We start from the raw sequence: 15,354 nt of genomic DNA on the forward strand, positions 1-15,354 counted from the left end.
AACAAAAAAAAAAAAACCTCAACAAAACTTAAAAAGCTTTTAGCTCAAGCATATGTGCTCATTAAGTGTTATCTGTTACTCATTTTAGTTTTTTTTTCCATTTTGTTACCTTTGTAGCTGTATGTAGAAATGGCGCCGCTGATACCGAGTGAGTGTAACTTAAAGGCCTACTGAAATGAGATGTTCTTATTTAAACGGGGATAGCAGCTCCATTCTATGTGTCATACTTCATCATTTTGCCATATTGCCATATTTTTGCTGAAAGGATTTAGTAGAGAACATCGACAATAAAGTTGGCAACTTTTGGTCGCTAATAAAAAAGCTGGAAGTAGCAGACGATGTGCGCGTGACGTCATGGGTTGTGGAGCTCCTCACATCCTCACATTGTTTACAATCATGGACACCAGCAGCTAGACTGAGAAAGCGACAATTTCCCCATTAATTTGAGCGAGGATGAAAGATTTGTGGAAGAGGAAATTTAGAGTGAAGGGCCAGAAAAAAAATATATATTTTTTTTAATTAATTGTTTTTTCCTGACCTAACGTTAATTTGAGTGAGGATGAAAGATTTGTGGATGAGGAAATTTAGAGCGAAAGACTAGGAAAAAGAAAGAAAAAACAGGCGATTCAGATGTTATTGGACACATTTACTAGTAGATAATTCAGGAAAATCCCTTATCTGCCTATTGTTTTGCTAGTGTTTTAGTGAGATTAAATAGTACCTGAAAGTCGGAGGGGTGTGGCCATGGGTGTGTTGACCGCCAGAGTCTCTGAGGGAAGTCACGCAGCTGCAGCAGGACGGAAGCTCCGCTGATGTCTCCGGTAAGAGCCGACTTATTACCACAATTTTCTCACCGAAAACTGCCGGTTGACATGTAGTTGGGATCCATGTTCGCTTGACCGATGATCCCTAGTAAAGCTTCACCTTCGGGAATTTTAAACAAGAAAACACTGTGTGTTTGTGTGGCTGAAGGCTAAAAGCTTTCCACTTGCATCTTTCTTCTTTGACTACTCCATTAATAAATTGAACAAATTGCACAAGATTCAGCAACACAGATGTCCAGAATGTTGTGTAATTATGCGATTAAAGCAGACTACTTATAGCTTGGATCGGGTTGGAAAATAACGTCCGCTACAACCCGAGACGTATATACCGCAACGTTTTCAACAGGACACTGCGCAGGAAATTTAAAATTGCAATTTAGTAAACTAAAGCGGCCGTATTGGCATGTGTTGCAATGTTAATATTTCATCATTGATATATAAACTATCAGTGGGTTAGGCCTTTAAGTCCTGTGTAAAATGTCTTCAAAGGGCATTCAGACAATTGGTGACATGCCCCCCCCCCCCCCACCCCCGCCCTCATTTTTCACGAGCCCAAACCAAACTACACAAAGACGGCCGCCAAATGAAGCGTGAAGCCGAGGCAAAAAAAAAAAAAAAAAAAGGGAGGGATGAAGTAAAGCAAACAGCAATTTGTCATCAACAAGCCAGCAGATAGCGTGTTTGTTTTGGGGCCGAGCGACGCTCCTTTTTCTATTAGCCGGAATCGGCGCTTTATGGAGCGTTTCATTAGCGCCGAGGACTGATCAGCCGGCCATCAATCTTTCATCCCTCCACCAATCATGTGCGACCCCGGGAGGGGGGGAGGCGGGGCTTCGGCGTGTCTGGCTCCGAGACGGACACTCGGCGAAGGGGAGGAGAGGGGGGGGGGGGGGGTCAGTCACTCATCACTTGGACCTGGTCCGAGCGAGTGTGTGTGCGTGTAAGAGACCAGCAAAGGGTCAGCCTTTGGTCACCAGATGGTAAATGTTTGGGCTGGACCACAACGGTCTCAAAGAAGGGGGGGGGGGGGACAGTGTCATTACTCCCACTTTTTTCTCTCGCTTGCGATCCCCGTGAGCAGACACAGTCCAGCATGGGAGCCACGGCTGATAATGGAGGAGACGCTAAGAAATGTTCCATCCAAGTCCTGAAATGTTCCATCCAAGTCCTGGTCCCGACTACCACATAACTTGGTTACTGCTTCGCATTAAAGGCCTACTAGCCACCACACAGTCTGATAGTTTATATATCAATGATGAAATATTAACATTGCAACACATGACAATACGCCCGCTTTAGTTTACTAAATTGCAATTTTAAATTTCTCGCCAAGTGTCGTGTTGACGCGTGCGTTTGACGTCTCAAATTGTAGCGGACGTTATTTTCCAGCCCGATCCAAGCTGTAAGTAGTCTGCTTTAATTGCATAATTACACAGTATTCTGGACATCTGTGTTGATGAATCTTTTGCAATTTGTTCAATTAATAATAGAGACGTCAAAGTAGAAAGATGGAGATGGGAAGCTTTTAGCATTTAGCCACACAAACACACGGTGATTCCTTGTTTAAAATTCCCGGAGGTGAAGCTTTATTATGGATCAGAGCGGTCAAGCGAATATGGATCCCGACTACATGTCAAACGGCAGTTTTCGGTAAGAAAATTGTGGTAATAAGTCGGAGCTTCTGTCCTGCTGCAGCTCAGAGACTCCGGCGTCAACACACCCGAATTACTTGTTGTAATGTTTTTTTTTATGTTCTGGTCCTTCACTCTAAATTTCCTCATCCACGAATCTTTCATCCTCGCTCAAATTAATAGGGAAATTGTCGCTTTCTCGGTCCGAATCCCTCTAGCTGCTGGTGGCCATGATTGTAAACAATGTTCAGATGTGAGGAGCTCCACAACCCGTGACGTCACGCGCACATCGTCTGCTACTTCCGGTACAGGCAAGGCTTTTTTATTAGCGACCAAAAGTTGTGAACTTTATTGTCAATGTTCTCTACTAAATCCTTTCAACAAAAATATGGCAATATGGCGAAATGATGAAGTATGACACATAGAATGGAGCTGCTATCCCCGTTTAAATAAGAACATCTCATTTCAGTAGGCCTTTAAGGATGTCGTACCCTGAGTAGGTGGTAACCAGGAACACCTTTTTTCCTTAAGTGCCACGATTTTAAGTCATCCAGGTAAACCGCAGAAGTTTCCCAGTGTTGCCAGATGTGAAATCCCCAATCATTGCACTCTGCTCTGTACCATAGGGGTGTGACTCTTTGTCCACCTGAAGATTCGATCCAATGCCGGTTCCTTGGTTGACCATTCGATTCAGAATCCATTCTCAATGCAACACGATTCACGCAATGTATTTATGGTACAACAATTAGAACTACAAACCCCGTTTCCATATGAGTTGTGAAATGGTGTTAGATGTAAATATAAACAGAATACAATGATTTGCAAATCATTTTCAAGCCATATTCAGTTGAATATGCTACAAAGACAACATATTTCATGTTCAAACTCATAAACCTTTTTTTTTTTTGCTAATAATCATTAACTTTAGAATTTGATGCCAGCAACACATGACAAAGAAGTTGGGAAAGGTGGCAATAAATACTGATAAAGTTGAGGGATGCTCATCAAACATTTATTTGGAACATCCCACAGGTGTGCAGGCTAATTGGGAACAGGTGGGTGCCATGATTGGCTATAAAAACAGCTTCCCAAAAAATGCTCAGTCTTTCACAAGAAAGGATGGGGCGAGGTACACCCCTTTGTCCACAACTGTGTGAGCAAATAGTCAAACAGTTTAAGAACAACCTTTCTCAAAGTGACATTGCAAGAAATTTAGGGATTTCAACATCTACGCTCCATAATATCATCAAAAGGTTCACAGAATCTGGAGAATTCACTCCACGATAGTGGCATGGCCGGAAACCAACATTGAATGACCGTGACCTTCGATCACTGTATCAAAAACCGACATCAACCTCTAAAGGATATCACCACATGGGCTCAGGAACACTTCAGAAAACCACTGTCACTAACTACAGTTGGTCGCTACATCTGTAAGTGCAAGTTAAAGCTCTACTATTCAAAGCAAAAGCCATTTATCAACAACATCCAGAAATGCCGCCGGCTTCTCTGGGCCTGAGATCATCTGAGATGGACTGATGCAAAGTGAAAAAGTGTTCTGTGGTCTGATGAGTCTACATTTCAAATTATTTTTGTCATTCGGACAAAAGGGGAAGCGAACCATCCAGACTGTTATCGACACAAAGTTGAAAAGCCAGCATGTGTGATGATATGGGGGTGCATTAGTGCCCAAGGCATGGGTAACTTACACATCTGTGAAGGCACCATTAATGCTGAAAGGTACATACAGCTTTTGGAACAACATATGCTGCCATCTAAGCGCCGTCTTTTTCATGGTCGCCCCTGCTTATTTCAGCAAGACTATGCCAAGCCACATTCAGCATGTGTTACAACAGCGTGGCTTCTTAAAAACAAGAGTGCGGGTACTTTCCTGGCCCACCTGCAGTCCAGACCTGTCTCCCATGGAAAATGTGTGGCGCATTATGAAGCCTAAAATACGACAGTGGAGTTGAAGGACTGAAGCTCTACATAAAACAAGAATGGGAAAGAATTCCACTTTCAAAGCTTCAACATTTAGTTTCCTCAGTTCCCAATCGTTTATTGAGTGTTGTTAAAAGAAAAGGTGATGTAACACAGTGGTGAACATGCCCTTTCCCAACTACTTTGGCACGTGTTGCAGCCATGAAATTCAAAGTTAATTATTTGCACACAAAAAAAATAAAGTTTGAGTTTAAACCTCAAATATGTTGTCTTTGTAGCATATTCAACTGAATATGGCTTGAAAAGGATTTGCAAATCATTGTATTCTGTTTATATTTACATCTAACACCATTTCCCCACTCATATGGCAACGGGGTTTGTAAAAAATGTTCCCAGGGGGTACATCACTGAAAAAAGGTTGAGAACCACTGCTCGAGTGAACTGTACTGTTTTTGGCTCTCGTTATAAAGGCAGCGAACCGAGCGGGACCTTGTCACCGTGTGTGGCCCTACAATGTGCACGCTGCTCGGGATATAAGCTCCACTGTGCGTGCGGTTATTAAAAACCAATCCCCAGCTCCACACACACACACACACACACACACACACACACACACACACACACACACACACACATATTGCTTCCTTTTCAGTCTGGAAGTCAGCGACATAACAATGTTGTGGCGGGGTGGAAAAAAAAAAAAAAAAAAAAAAGGGATTCAGATTTTGAGGAGGCTGCAAAAGGATGATGTTGACCATGGGTGTCCAACTCTGGCCCCCGTTTAATTTCATTTGGCCCTTGAGGCAATATCAAATGAACATTAGAGCTGGCCCGCCGGTAACACCACATTCACCGCTAATACTCATTCTTGCCAACCCTCCTGATTTTCCCGGGAGATTCCCGAAGTTTAGTGCCCTTCCCGAAAATCTCCCTGGGCAACCATTCTCCCGATTTCCACCCGGACAACAATATTGGGAGCGTGCCTTAAAGGCACCGCCTCTAGCGTCCTCTACAACATGTCGTCACGTCCTCTTTTCCTCCATATAAACAGCCTGCTGGCCAAGTCACATAATATATGTGGCCTTTACACACACATACTTGGCCAACAGCCATACAGGTCACACTGAGGGTGGCCTTATAAACAACTTTAACATTGTTACAAATATGCGCCACACTGTGAACCCACACCAAACAAGAATGACAAAACACATTTCAGGAGAACACCTGCACTGTAACACAACATAAACACAACAGAACAAATACCCAGAACCCCTTGCAGCACTAACTCTACCGGAATGCTATAATATACACCCCCCGCTACCCCCAAACCCCGCCCACCTCATTGTTATTCTATTTTCAAATTTGTTAGCCTGTGGGAAAAGTTAATGTTGATATTTACCTCAGAAGGCTGCAAATAGAAAAGAGGCATTATTTTTTTAAATTAAATTGTATTTAATATACCACTGATGTTTTTTCGTTTGTTTTTTGAAAGTTGATTTTGCACTCTTATGTTATATAAGCTCGGCCTTTTCCATTAGAGCAGGGGTAGGGAAGCTATGGCTCGAGAGCCAGATGTGGCTCTTTTGATGACTGCATCTGGCTCTCAAGATAAATCTGAGCTAACACTGCTTAACACAATAAATAAAGACTAATTCAACTTGTAATCAAAGTGTTAGAAATAACGTTCAAAATATTAAACATGCTCATGCATTTGAATCCATCCATCCTTTTTCTACCGCACTTGTTCAAGAAATTGCATGATTTATTTATTATTGTTTTTTTTAGGGCTTGCCCTCCTGGGGGTTCTTTAGACCACCAAGCACTGACATGAAAGCCTGTTTCAGGGTTACGATATTTTTTTATTTTTCAATAAGTCTCTCAGTTGCTTTCCAGCAATTGTCTTTTTCTCTTTCGTTCGCGCTCTGGCTCTAGCTCCAACCCTGTCTCTCCTCCCGGCTGCTGCTTATAACAGAGCGACAGGTGATTAGATAACAAGGCCCAGGTGGGCCTTCTACACACCTGTCGCTGATTTTGAGGCTGGTCCTGGCACACCCCGCTTCGCTGCAGGCCCACAGGCCACGCCTCTCCACAGTTGGCTTCAGAATATCAACGTTATTACAAACGATACGAGACCTATTCTACTCTAGTAATGTTGGTCTTACTTAAAAATGCACGCGTTTAGTTGTGTTCAGTGTTGAAAAAAAAAATGATATGGCTCTTAGGGAAATACATTTCAAAATATTTGGATTCTTGGCTCTCTCAGCCCAAAAGGTTCCCGACCCCTGCATTAGAGGAAGCCCGAGTACCCGGAGGGAACCCACGCAGTCACGGGGAGAACATGCAAATTCAACACAGAAAGATCCCGAGCCCAGGGTTGAACCCAGGATTACTCAGGACCTTTGTATTGTGAGGCAGATGCACTAACCCCTGTGCCACCATGCTGCCCTATTTAAGCCTTGCTTGTTCAATATTCAATGCAAAACTTGTTTGGGTCCCTATTAAAAGGTTAATTTCTTCAACCTTGGCCCGCGGCTTTGTTCACTTTAAAATGTTGGCCCACTCTGTATTTGAGTTTGACACCCCTGATGTGGACAATAGCTTCAAAGAAAAAAGCGCTTATTCAGCACTTGAGGAAATCGATGCCCCTCGCTATCTCCGTGTTGATCGTGTCGGCGTGAGGTCCCTAGTCCACGTTAAGGTCCCATAATGTGTTAATTTATAACGCTATCATCCCGCCCGCCCGCCTTATCCATCTGCGTCAGCCGCCGGGGTCGCCGTATTCATCATCGAGCCCCAGAAATGAGCGCGGCGCGGGGATTAAGCCACTCGCTCTGACAATTTCTCCCTGCTTTCTTTTATCTATCGCATCCTTCCCCGCTGCCTTTGTGCCGGCGGGTCAGGGTGATCAATTAGACGCTGTCAGGGGCCACTAGAGCCCCCCCCCCAGTGTAGACATCACTATCTACCCAGAGACGGCACACTTAAAGCGGGCCTCCATGGGTGGCTACTATTCGGAGGCTGCTGCTGATGGTTCGGGGGACTGAATTACACTTCCCCGAGACTTTTATGAACTGGCGCCGCGTTATTGACATAACAGATTGTAGGGCGAAACAATGCAAACGGAGAAAAACGGGGCTTTATTTAAGAAGGCCCCCGGTGCGCGTAAATCCGCCGGCGCACAACTCCAGGCTGTCATAACACGTCTGGAGTTGTAATCACCTCCACCGAGGAGGTTCTGGTTTTCGCTGTAAGTTAGAACCATTATGCAAAAAAAAATGGCTTCATCGATTCCTTTTGAAAAGATTTGCAGTCACGCCGTAACTCTTGCTACGAATCTGATGCACATATCATATCAACCTACTCAGTGGCCTGGTGGTTAGAGCAGGGGTGTCAAACTCCGGCCCGCGGGGGGGGGGAACATATTGTAAGTAACAAATAATTAATTTAGAGATATTTGGACACTAGGGGAACATATTCTAAGTAACAAAGACTCAATGCATTCTTGGTCAACAGCCATACAGGTCACACTGAGGGTGGCCGTTTAAACAACTTTAACACTGTTACAAATATGCGCCACACTGTGAACCCACACCAAACAAGAATGACACATTTCGGGAGAACATCTGCACTATAACTAAACATAAACACAACAGAACGCCTTGCAGCACTAACTCTTACGGGACGCTACAATATACACCCCCCGCTATCACCAAACCCCGTCCACTTCAACCCCACCCACCGCCGAAAATGTAAAATTTAAATTTTATTTGATATGCCATTGATATTTTTTAATTATTATTATTATTTGAAACTGGATTTTGCATGTCACTATAAAGTTATATAAGCCTTGCTTGTTCAATATTTAATGCAAAACTTGTTTGGGTCCCTAATAAAAGGTTCATTTTTTCAACCTCGGCCCGCGGCTTTGTTCAGTTTTAAATTTCGGCCCACTTTGTATTTGAGTTTGAGACCCCTGGGTTAGAGTGTCCGCCCTGAGATGGGTAGGTTGTGAGTTCAAACCCCGGTCGAGTCATACCAAAGACTATAAAAAAAATGGGAGCCATTACCTCCCTGCTTGGCACTCAGCATCTATGGTTGGAATTGGGGGTTAAATCAGCATAAATGATTCCCGGGCGCGTCACCGCTGCTGCTCACTGCTCCCCTCACCTCCCAGGGGGTGATCAAGGGGATGCAGAGGACACATTTCACCACACCTAGTGTGTTTGTGACAATCATTGGTACTTTAACTTAACATGAAAAGGTGAAGATTTGCCACAAAGTGCATTCTCGAAATAGTTTTTTCTGACAAACGTCGCCTGACTTGAAATTTCTCGCACACCGCTCTTCAGCTCTCCCTGGATGGGTTCGCAGCCGAGTGTGAATAGACAGGGATGAGAATCAGAGACTCTGAGTCCGAGTCCATGGTTCTCGTCCAGAAAAAGGGTGGAGTGCCATCTCCGGGTTGGGAAGGAGACCCTGACCCAGGTGGAGGAGTTCAAGTACCTGGGAGTCTTGTTCACGAGTGAGGGAAGAGTGGATCGGGCCAATCAGTAAACACTTATTTACAGTAAGTCATTAATTGACTTAGTTAAATTAATGACTTAGACAAAACACATAACAGTCCTAGTTACCTGAGATACTAAGTATGTCATATTTTGACTTAGTAAATATTGACTTACTAAGACACAATAATGAGTATCTCAGGTAACTAGGACTGTTATGTGTTTTGTTTTTTACTTTACGGAAAAAATATTGAGATGTATATTAGGGCTGCGAATCTTTGGGTGTCCCACTATTCGATTCAATATCGATTTTTTTTTTTCAATTGAACAAGATTCTCGATTTAAAAACGATTTTTTCCCGATTTAAAAGGATTGTGTATTCATTCAATACATAGATTTCAGCAGGATCTACCCCAGTCTGCTGACATGCTAGCAGAATAGTAGATTTTCTTTTAAAAAGCTTTTATAATTGTAAAGGACAATGTTTTATCAACTGATTGCAATAATGTAAATTAGTTTTAACTATTAAAGGAAGCAAAAATCATACTTATTTTATCTTTGTGAAAACATTGGACACAGTGTGTTGTCCAGCTTATGAGATGCCATGCAAGTGTAAGCCACTGTGACACTATTGTTCTTTTTGATTATTATCATAAATGTCTAATGATAATGTCAATGAGGGATTTTTAATCACTGCTATGCTGAAATGATAACTAATATTGATACTGTTGTTGATAATATTCACTACTTTTGGTTTGTTCTGTGTGGTGTTTGTGTCTCCTCTCAATTGTTCTGTTTATTGCAGTTCTGAGTGTTGCTGGCTCAGCTTTGGAATTAGATTGCATTGTTATGGTATTGTTGTGTAGTGTTTTGTTGGATTGATTAAAGAAAAATTTAAAAAATTAAAAATCGATTTTTTTAAACATGAGAATCGATTCTGAATCGCACAACGGTGGTTTTCTGAAGTGTTCCTGAGCCCGTGTGGTGATATCCTTTAGAGATTGATGTCGGTTTTTGTGACAGTGCCTTCTGAGGGATGGAAGGTCACGGTCATTCAATGTTGGTTTCCGGCCATGCCGCTTACGTGGAGTGATTTCTCCAGATCCTTTGAACCTTTTGATGATATTATGGAGCGTAGATGTTGAAATCCCTAAATTCCTTGCAATAGCTCTTCGAGAAATGTTGTTCTAAAACTGTTCGACAATTTGCTTACAAAGTGGTGACCCTCACCCCATCCTTGTTTGTGAATTACTTAGCATTTCATGGAAGCTGCTTTTATACCCAATCATGGCACCCACCTGTTCCCAATTAGCCTGCACACCTGTGGGATGTTCCAAATAAGTGTTTGATGAGCATTCCTCAACTTTATCAGTATTTATGGCCACCTTTCCCAACTTCTTTGTCACGTGTTGCTGGCATCAAATTCTAAAGTTAATGATTATTTGCCAAAAAAAAAAAAGGTTTTATCAGTTTGAACATCAAATATGTTGTCTTTGTAGCATATTCAACTGAATATGGCTTGAAAAGGATTTGCAAATCATTGTATTCTGTTTATATTTACATCTAACACCATTTCCCAACTCATGGAAACGGGGTTTGTATATATATATTTTTAAATATATATATATATGTATGTTGCACTTTTGCATACACAGCAATGTTTATGGATGTACGTCATATTGTCTTTATATTCCAGCGAGTTAATCCGTTTTTTGGGGGGGGAATTGAGGAGATTATTAAGATGCGTTCAAGAGTCTTACGGCCTGAGGGAAGAAGCTGTTACAGAACCTGGAGGTTCTGCTACGGAGGCTGCGGAAACCTCGTTCTAGAGTCCAGCAGTGAAAACACTCCTGGGTGAGGCTGGGAGGAGTCTCTGCAGATTATTATTACCAAATAATGCAGGATTCTCCACGTCAAACCCAGACTTGGGCAAAGTAACATTTCACAAATGTGGGGTTTTGTCCTGTCGCCTCATTCCGACACGTAATTATTATTAGTCGATGTGTGTGCAGGTGTCTCATGGCGAGCGGCAGCAGGCTCTAATGACACACAAGGGGGGAAATGATCAATACTCACACTCGCAATTCAATTTGAGCCCATCGCTATCACCGTACACATAAACGTAACGTGAACAGACAGCCGTGCAAAACAATCAGTTGTGTTTTTTGTTGTTTTTTTGTCAGAGTAGGAGCGAGGCGATAATATTTATGTGTGGCGTTGGACATGTAGGACGTCCAGGGGAAGGAGACGGGCGGCGTGGGGAAAAACAAGCTGGGAATTCTACCTTTTAGAGTCTGCACCAGTCATCAGGCGTGCAAGAAAGGGAATCTGCCCATTAAGACTAAGTGGATATCTATTAGATCATGGAGGTAAGGAGGTGGCCATTTACCATCAACGCACAAACACCCATGCCCGGGACTGTCAACATTTTAGACGGTGGCACATTTTTTTTACTGAATGACTCAAAATAGTACACAAAGTCAAAGCCCATGCTGATGACACCTTGCTGGGTGTCATCAAATGAATGCCATTGCTCCATCTGACGGTTATTAAAGACGACCGCCGGGTTGCACGATAAAAACAGAACCGAATGAATCAAAATAATCCACAAAACCTGTGCAAGGGCATAAACCCACACGACTCGGTGTCATAAAATGAATGTCATCGCTCCCCCTGCTAGTTATTAATGGTGACAACCACCTTGCACGATAACAATCGAAACAAGTGACTCAAAATAATCCAGAAAATCAAATCCCATCTCTGACTGGAAATAATCCACAAAGTCCATGCGAGGACCCGCACACCCACCCAACTCGGTGTCATAAAATGAGTGCCATCGCTCCCCCTGCCAGTTGTTAATGATGACAGCCAAGTTGCACAATACAATTGAAGTTGAATGACTCAAAACATTCCACAAAATGATATGGCTGCAGCATACATGCCTTAAAACGAGTGCTGCCCCTCCCACTTATGAATGAAAATCAAAGCATTGCATAATAAAAAACAAAAAATGAGTTGCGGTGATTGCAGAATGAAGCAATTTGAAATCAACATGAATAAACACGATATCCCGGCTTTTATGACTTGGTGGTCGTCACGTACCAAATGTACCCCGTCTTTTATGACTTGGTGGTTGTCACGTACCAAACGTACCCCGTCTTTTATGACTTGGTGGTTGTCACGTACCAAATGTACCCCGTCTTTTGTGACTTGGTGGTTGTCACGTACCAAATGTACCCCGTCTTTTGTGACTTGGTGGTTGTCACGTACCAAATGTACCCCGTCTTTTATGACTTGTTGGTTGTCACGTACCAAATGTACCCCGTCTTTTATGACTTGGTGGTTGTCACGTACCAAATGTACCCCGTCTTTTGTGACTTGGTGGTTGTCACGTACCAAATGTACCCCGTCTTTTATGACTTGTTGGTTGTCACGTACCAAATGTACCCCGTCTTTTGTGACTTGGTGGTTGTCACGTACCAAATGTACCCCGTCTTTTATGACTTGTTGGTTGTCACGTACCAAATGTACCCCGTCTTTTATGACTTGGTGGTTGTCACGTACCAAACGTACCCCGTCTTTTATGACTTGGTGGTTGTCACGTACCAAATGTACCCCGTCTTTTATGACTTGGTCGTCACGTACCAAATGTACCCCGTCTTTTATGACTTGGTGGTTGTCACGTACCAAACGTACCCCGTCTTTTATGACTTGGTGGTTGTCACGTACCAAATGTACCCCGTCTTTTGTGACTTGGTGGTTGTCACGTGCCAAATGTACCCCGTCTTTTATGACTTGGTGGTTGTCACGTACCAAATGTACCCCGTCTTTTATGACTTGGTAATTGTCGCGTACCAAATTTACCCCGTCTTTTATGACTTGTTGGTTGTGACGTACCAAACGTACCCCGTCTTTTATGACTTGTTGGTTGTCACGTACCAAATGTACCCCGTCTTTTATGACTTGTTGGTTGTCACGTACCAAATGTACCCCGTCTTTTATGACTTGGTGGTTGTCACGTACCAAATGTACCCCGTCTTTTATGACTTGGTGGTTGTCACGTACCAAATGTACCCCGTCTTTTATGACTTAATGGTTGTCACGTACCAAACGTACCCCGTCTTTTATGACTTAATGGTTGTCACGTACCAAATGTACCCCGTCTTTTATGACTTGGTGGTTGTCACGTACCAAATGTACCCCGTCTTTTATGACTTAATGGTTGTCGTGTACCAAACGTACCCCGTCTTTTATGACTTAATGGTTGTCACGTACCAAACGTACCCCGTCTTTTATGACTTGGTGATCGTCACGTACCAAATGTACCCCGTCTTTTATGACTTGGTGGTTGTCACGTACCAAATGTACCCCGTCTTTTATGACTTAATGGTTGTCACGTACCAAATGTACCCCGTCTTTTATGACTTGGTGATCGTCACGTACCAAATGTACCCCGTCTTTTATGACTTGGTGGTTGTCACGTACCAAACGTACCCCGTCTTTTATGACTTGGTGGTTGTCACGTACCAAATGTACCCCGTCTTTTATGACTTAATGGTTGTCGTGTACCAAACGTACCCCGTCTTTTATGACTTAATGGTTGTCACGTACCAAACGTACCCCGTCTTTTATGACTTGGTGATCGTCACGTACCAAATGTACCCCGTCTTTTATGACTTGGTGGTTGTCACGTACCAAATGTACCCCGTCTTTTATGACTTAATGGTTGTCACGTACCAAATGTACCCCGTCTTTTATGACTTGGTGGTTGTCACGTACCAAATGTACCCCGTCTTTTATGACTTGGTGGTTGTCATGTACCAAATGTACCCCGTCTTTTATGACTTGGTGGTTGTCACGTACCAAATGTACCCCGTCTTTGATGACTTGGTGGTTGTCACGTACCAAATGTACCCCGTCTTTTATGACTTAATGGTTGTCGTGTACCAAACGTACCCCGTCTTTGATGACTTGGTGGTTGTCACGTACCAAATGTACCCCGTCTTTTATGACTTGGTGGTTGTCATGTACCAAATGTACCCCGTCTTTTATGACTTGGTGGTTGTCACGTACCAAATGTACCCCGTCTTTTATGACTTGGTGATCGTCACGTACCAAATGTACCCCGTCTTTGATGACTTGGTGGTTGTCTCATGTCAGTGAGAGTGAAGACCATTAAAAGACCATCAGAGTCACCGCCCAGTCCTGTGAGATCAAACAAACCCTTTGGCTTGCTTTACACTCTCCTCCTTATCACTGCGCGGTACACTTAATCCTTCCTGCACCCCCCCCCCCCCCACCCCCTAGGGGGACGCGACGGGGCCCCCCCTCTGCCGAGGGCTAAAAAAGGTGGACGTGGGAGGAACAGTGTTTGCCACTTGTGCGACACATAATACGGTGCGGCAATCAACTCATCCCCGGGACCCCCACTGGTGCTGGGGAAATGGGCGGGGTCAGGGGAGGTAGGGGGTTAAAGATGGTGGGTGGCGGGGGGGGGGGGCTAAATTAACACTTGACATTCAATATGGTCAGGTCCTTAATTGGCCGGGGCCTTCCTGAAAAGGCAATTTTCTATTCCCCAAACGTGTGTGTGTGTGTGTGTGTGTGTGTGTGTGTGTGTGTGTGTGTGTGTGTGTGTGTGTGTGTGTGTGTGTGTGTGTGTGTGTGTGTGTGTGTGTGTGTGTGTGTGTGTGTTCCTACCCTTCTTGAGACATCAACAAAGAAAAGTAGCGTCCATATGAGGAGGTGTGAACAAGTGAGGACATAAATTATGCATCTAATAGAGAATGTCTCATTGGCACCCCTAGTGGTGAAATCTATCATAAATGAGGGTGGTCCCAAAAAGGAGGGATTTTTCAAGTTGACTGTGTGTCTGTTTTAAAAGGGCTCCGCCTCTGGTCAACATATGAAATAACAAGTGAGTGTAAGAAATTGAAATCTGCCCCCTTTGGCCAAAATTAATTTAAAAAAAAATAAATATGTAAGTATAGACATACTGTAATAACTTGAAGTACATAATGAAGATTAAAAAACAATTACAAACAAGAAATAAAACAAAAATATGAATTAAAAGCCGTCTTTTTCTCACAGTGTGTCAACTTTTTTCTTATAAAATTGGGAAATTCCTCATTCTTTGTTTCTGTAATATTACAATATTTTTTTGTAAAATTATCACTTTTTGATGCAAAATGGTGACATATGTCATGTAAAACTCACAATATTTGCAATTGTTTGTGTTGTTCTTGTAAAACAGTGACAATTTTTTGGGGAGTAAAATGTTGACTTTTGTCATCATTTGCCAAGTAAAATTCCGATGGTTAATATAACATCGCCAACATTTTCAAAGTTTTCTTATAAACTTGTGACTTTTGTCGTGTAAAACTTACGACTTGTTTCATAAAATTGCCAAAATGTTAAGCTTCTCTTGTAAAACTATGACTGTTTTTGAGTAAAATT

At 42.9% G+C, this 15,354-nt stretch overlaps 1 protein-coding gene across 2 annotated transcripts in view; it reads right to left on the reverse strand.

Moving 5' to 3' along the window:
• The window catches only part of LOC133538622 (zinc finger protein basonuclin-2-like), a 236,708-nt gene that overhangs the window by 204,743 nt on the left and 16,611 nt on the right, over positions 1-15,354 (reverse strand). The window lies entirely within an intron of this gene.

This window comes from Nerophis ophidion, linkage group LG20, assembly GCF_033978795.1.
Source record: "Nerophis ophidion isolate RoL-2023_Sa linkage group LG20, RoL_Noph_v1.0, whole genome shotgun sequence".
NCBI classification, from domain to species: domain Eukaryota; kingdom Metazoa; phylum Chordata; class Actinopteri; order Syngnathiformes; family Syngnathidae; genus Nerophis; species Nerophis ophidion.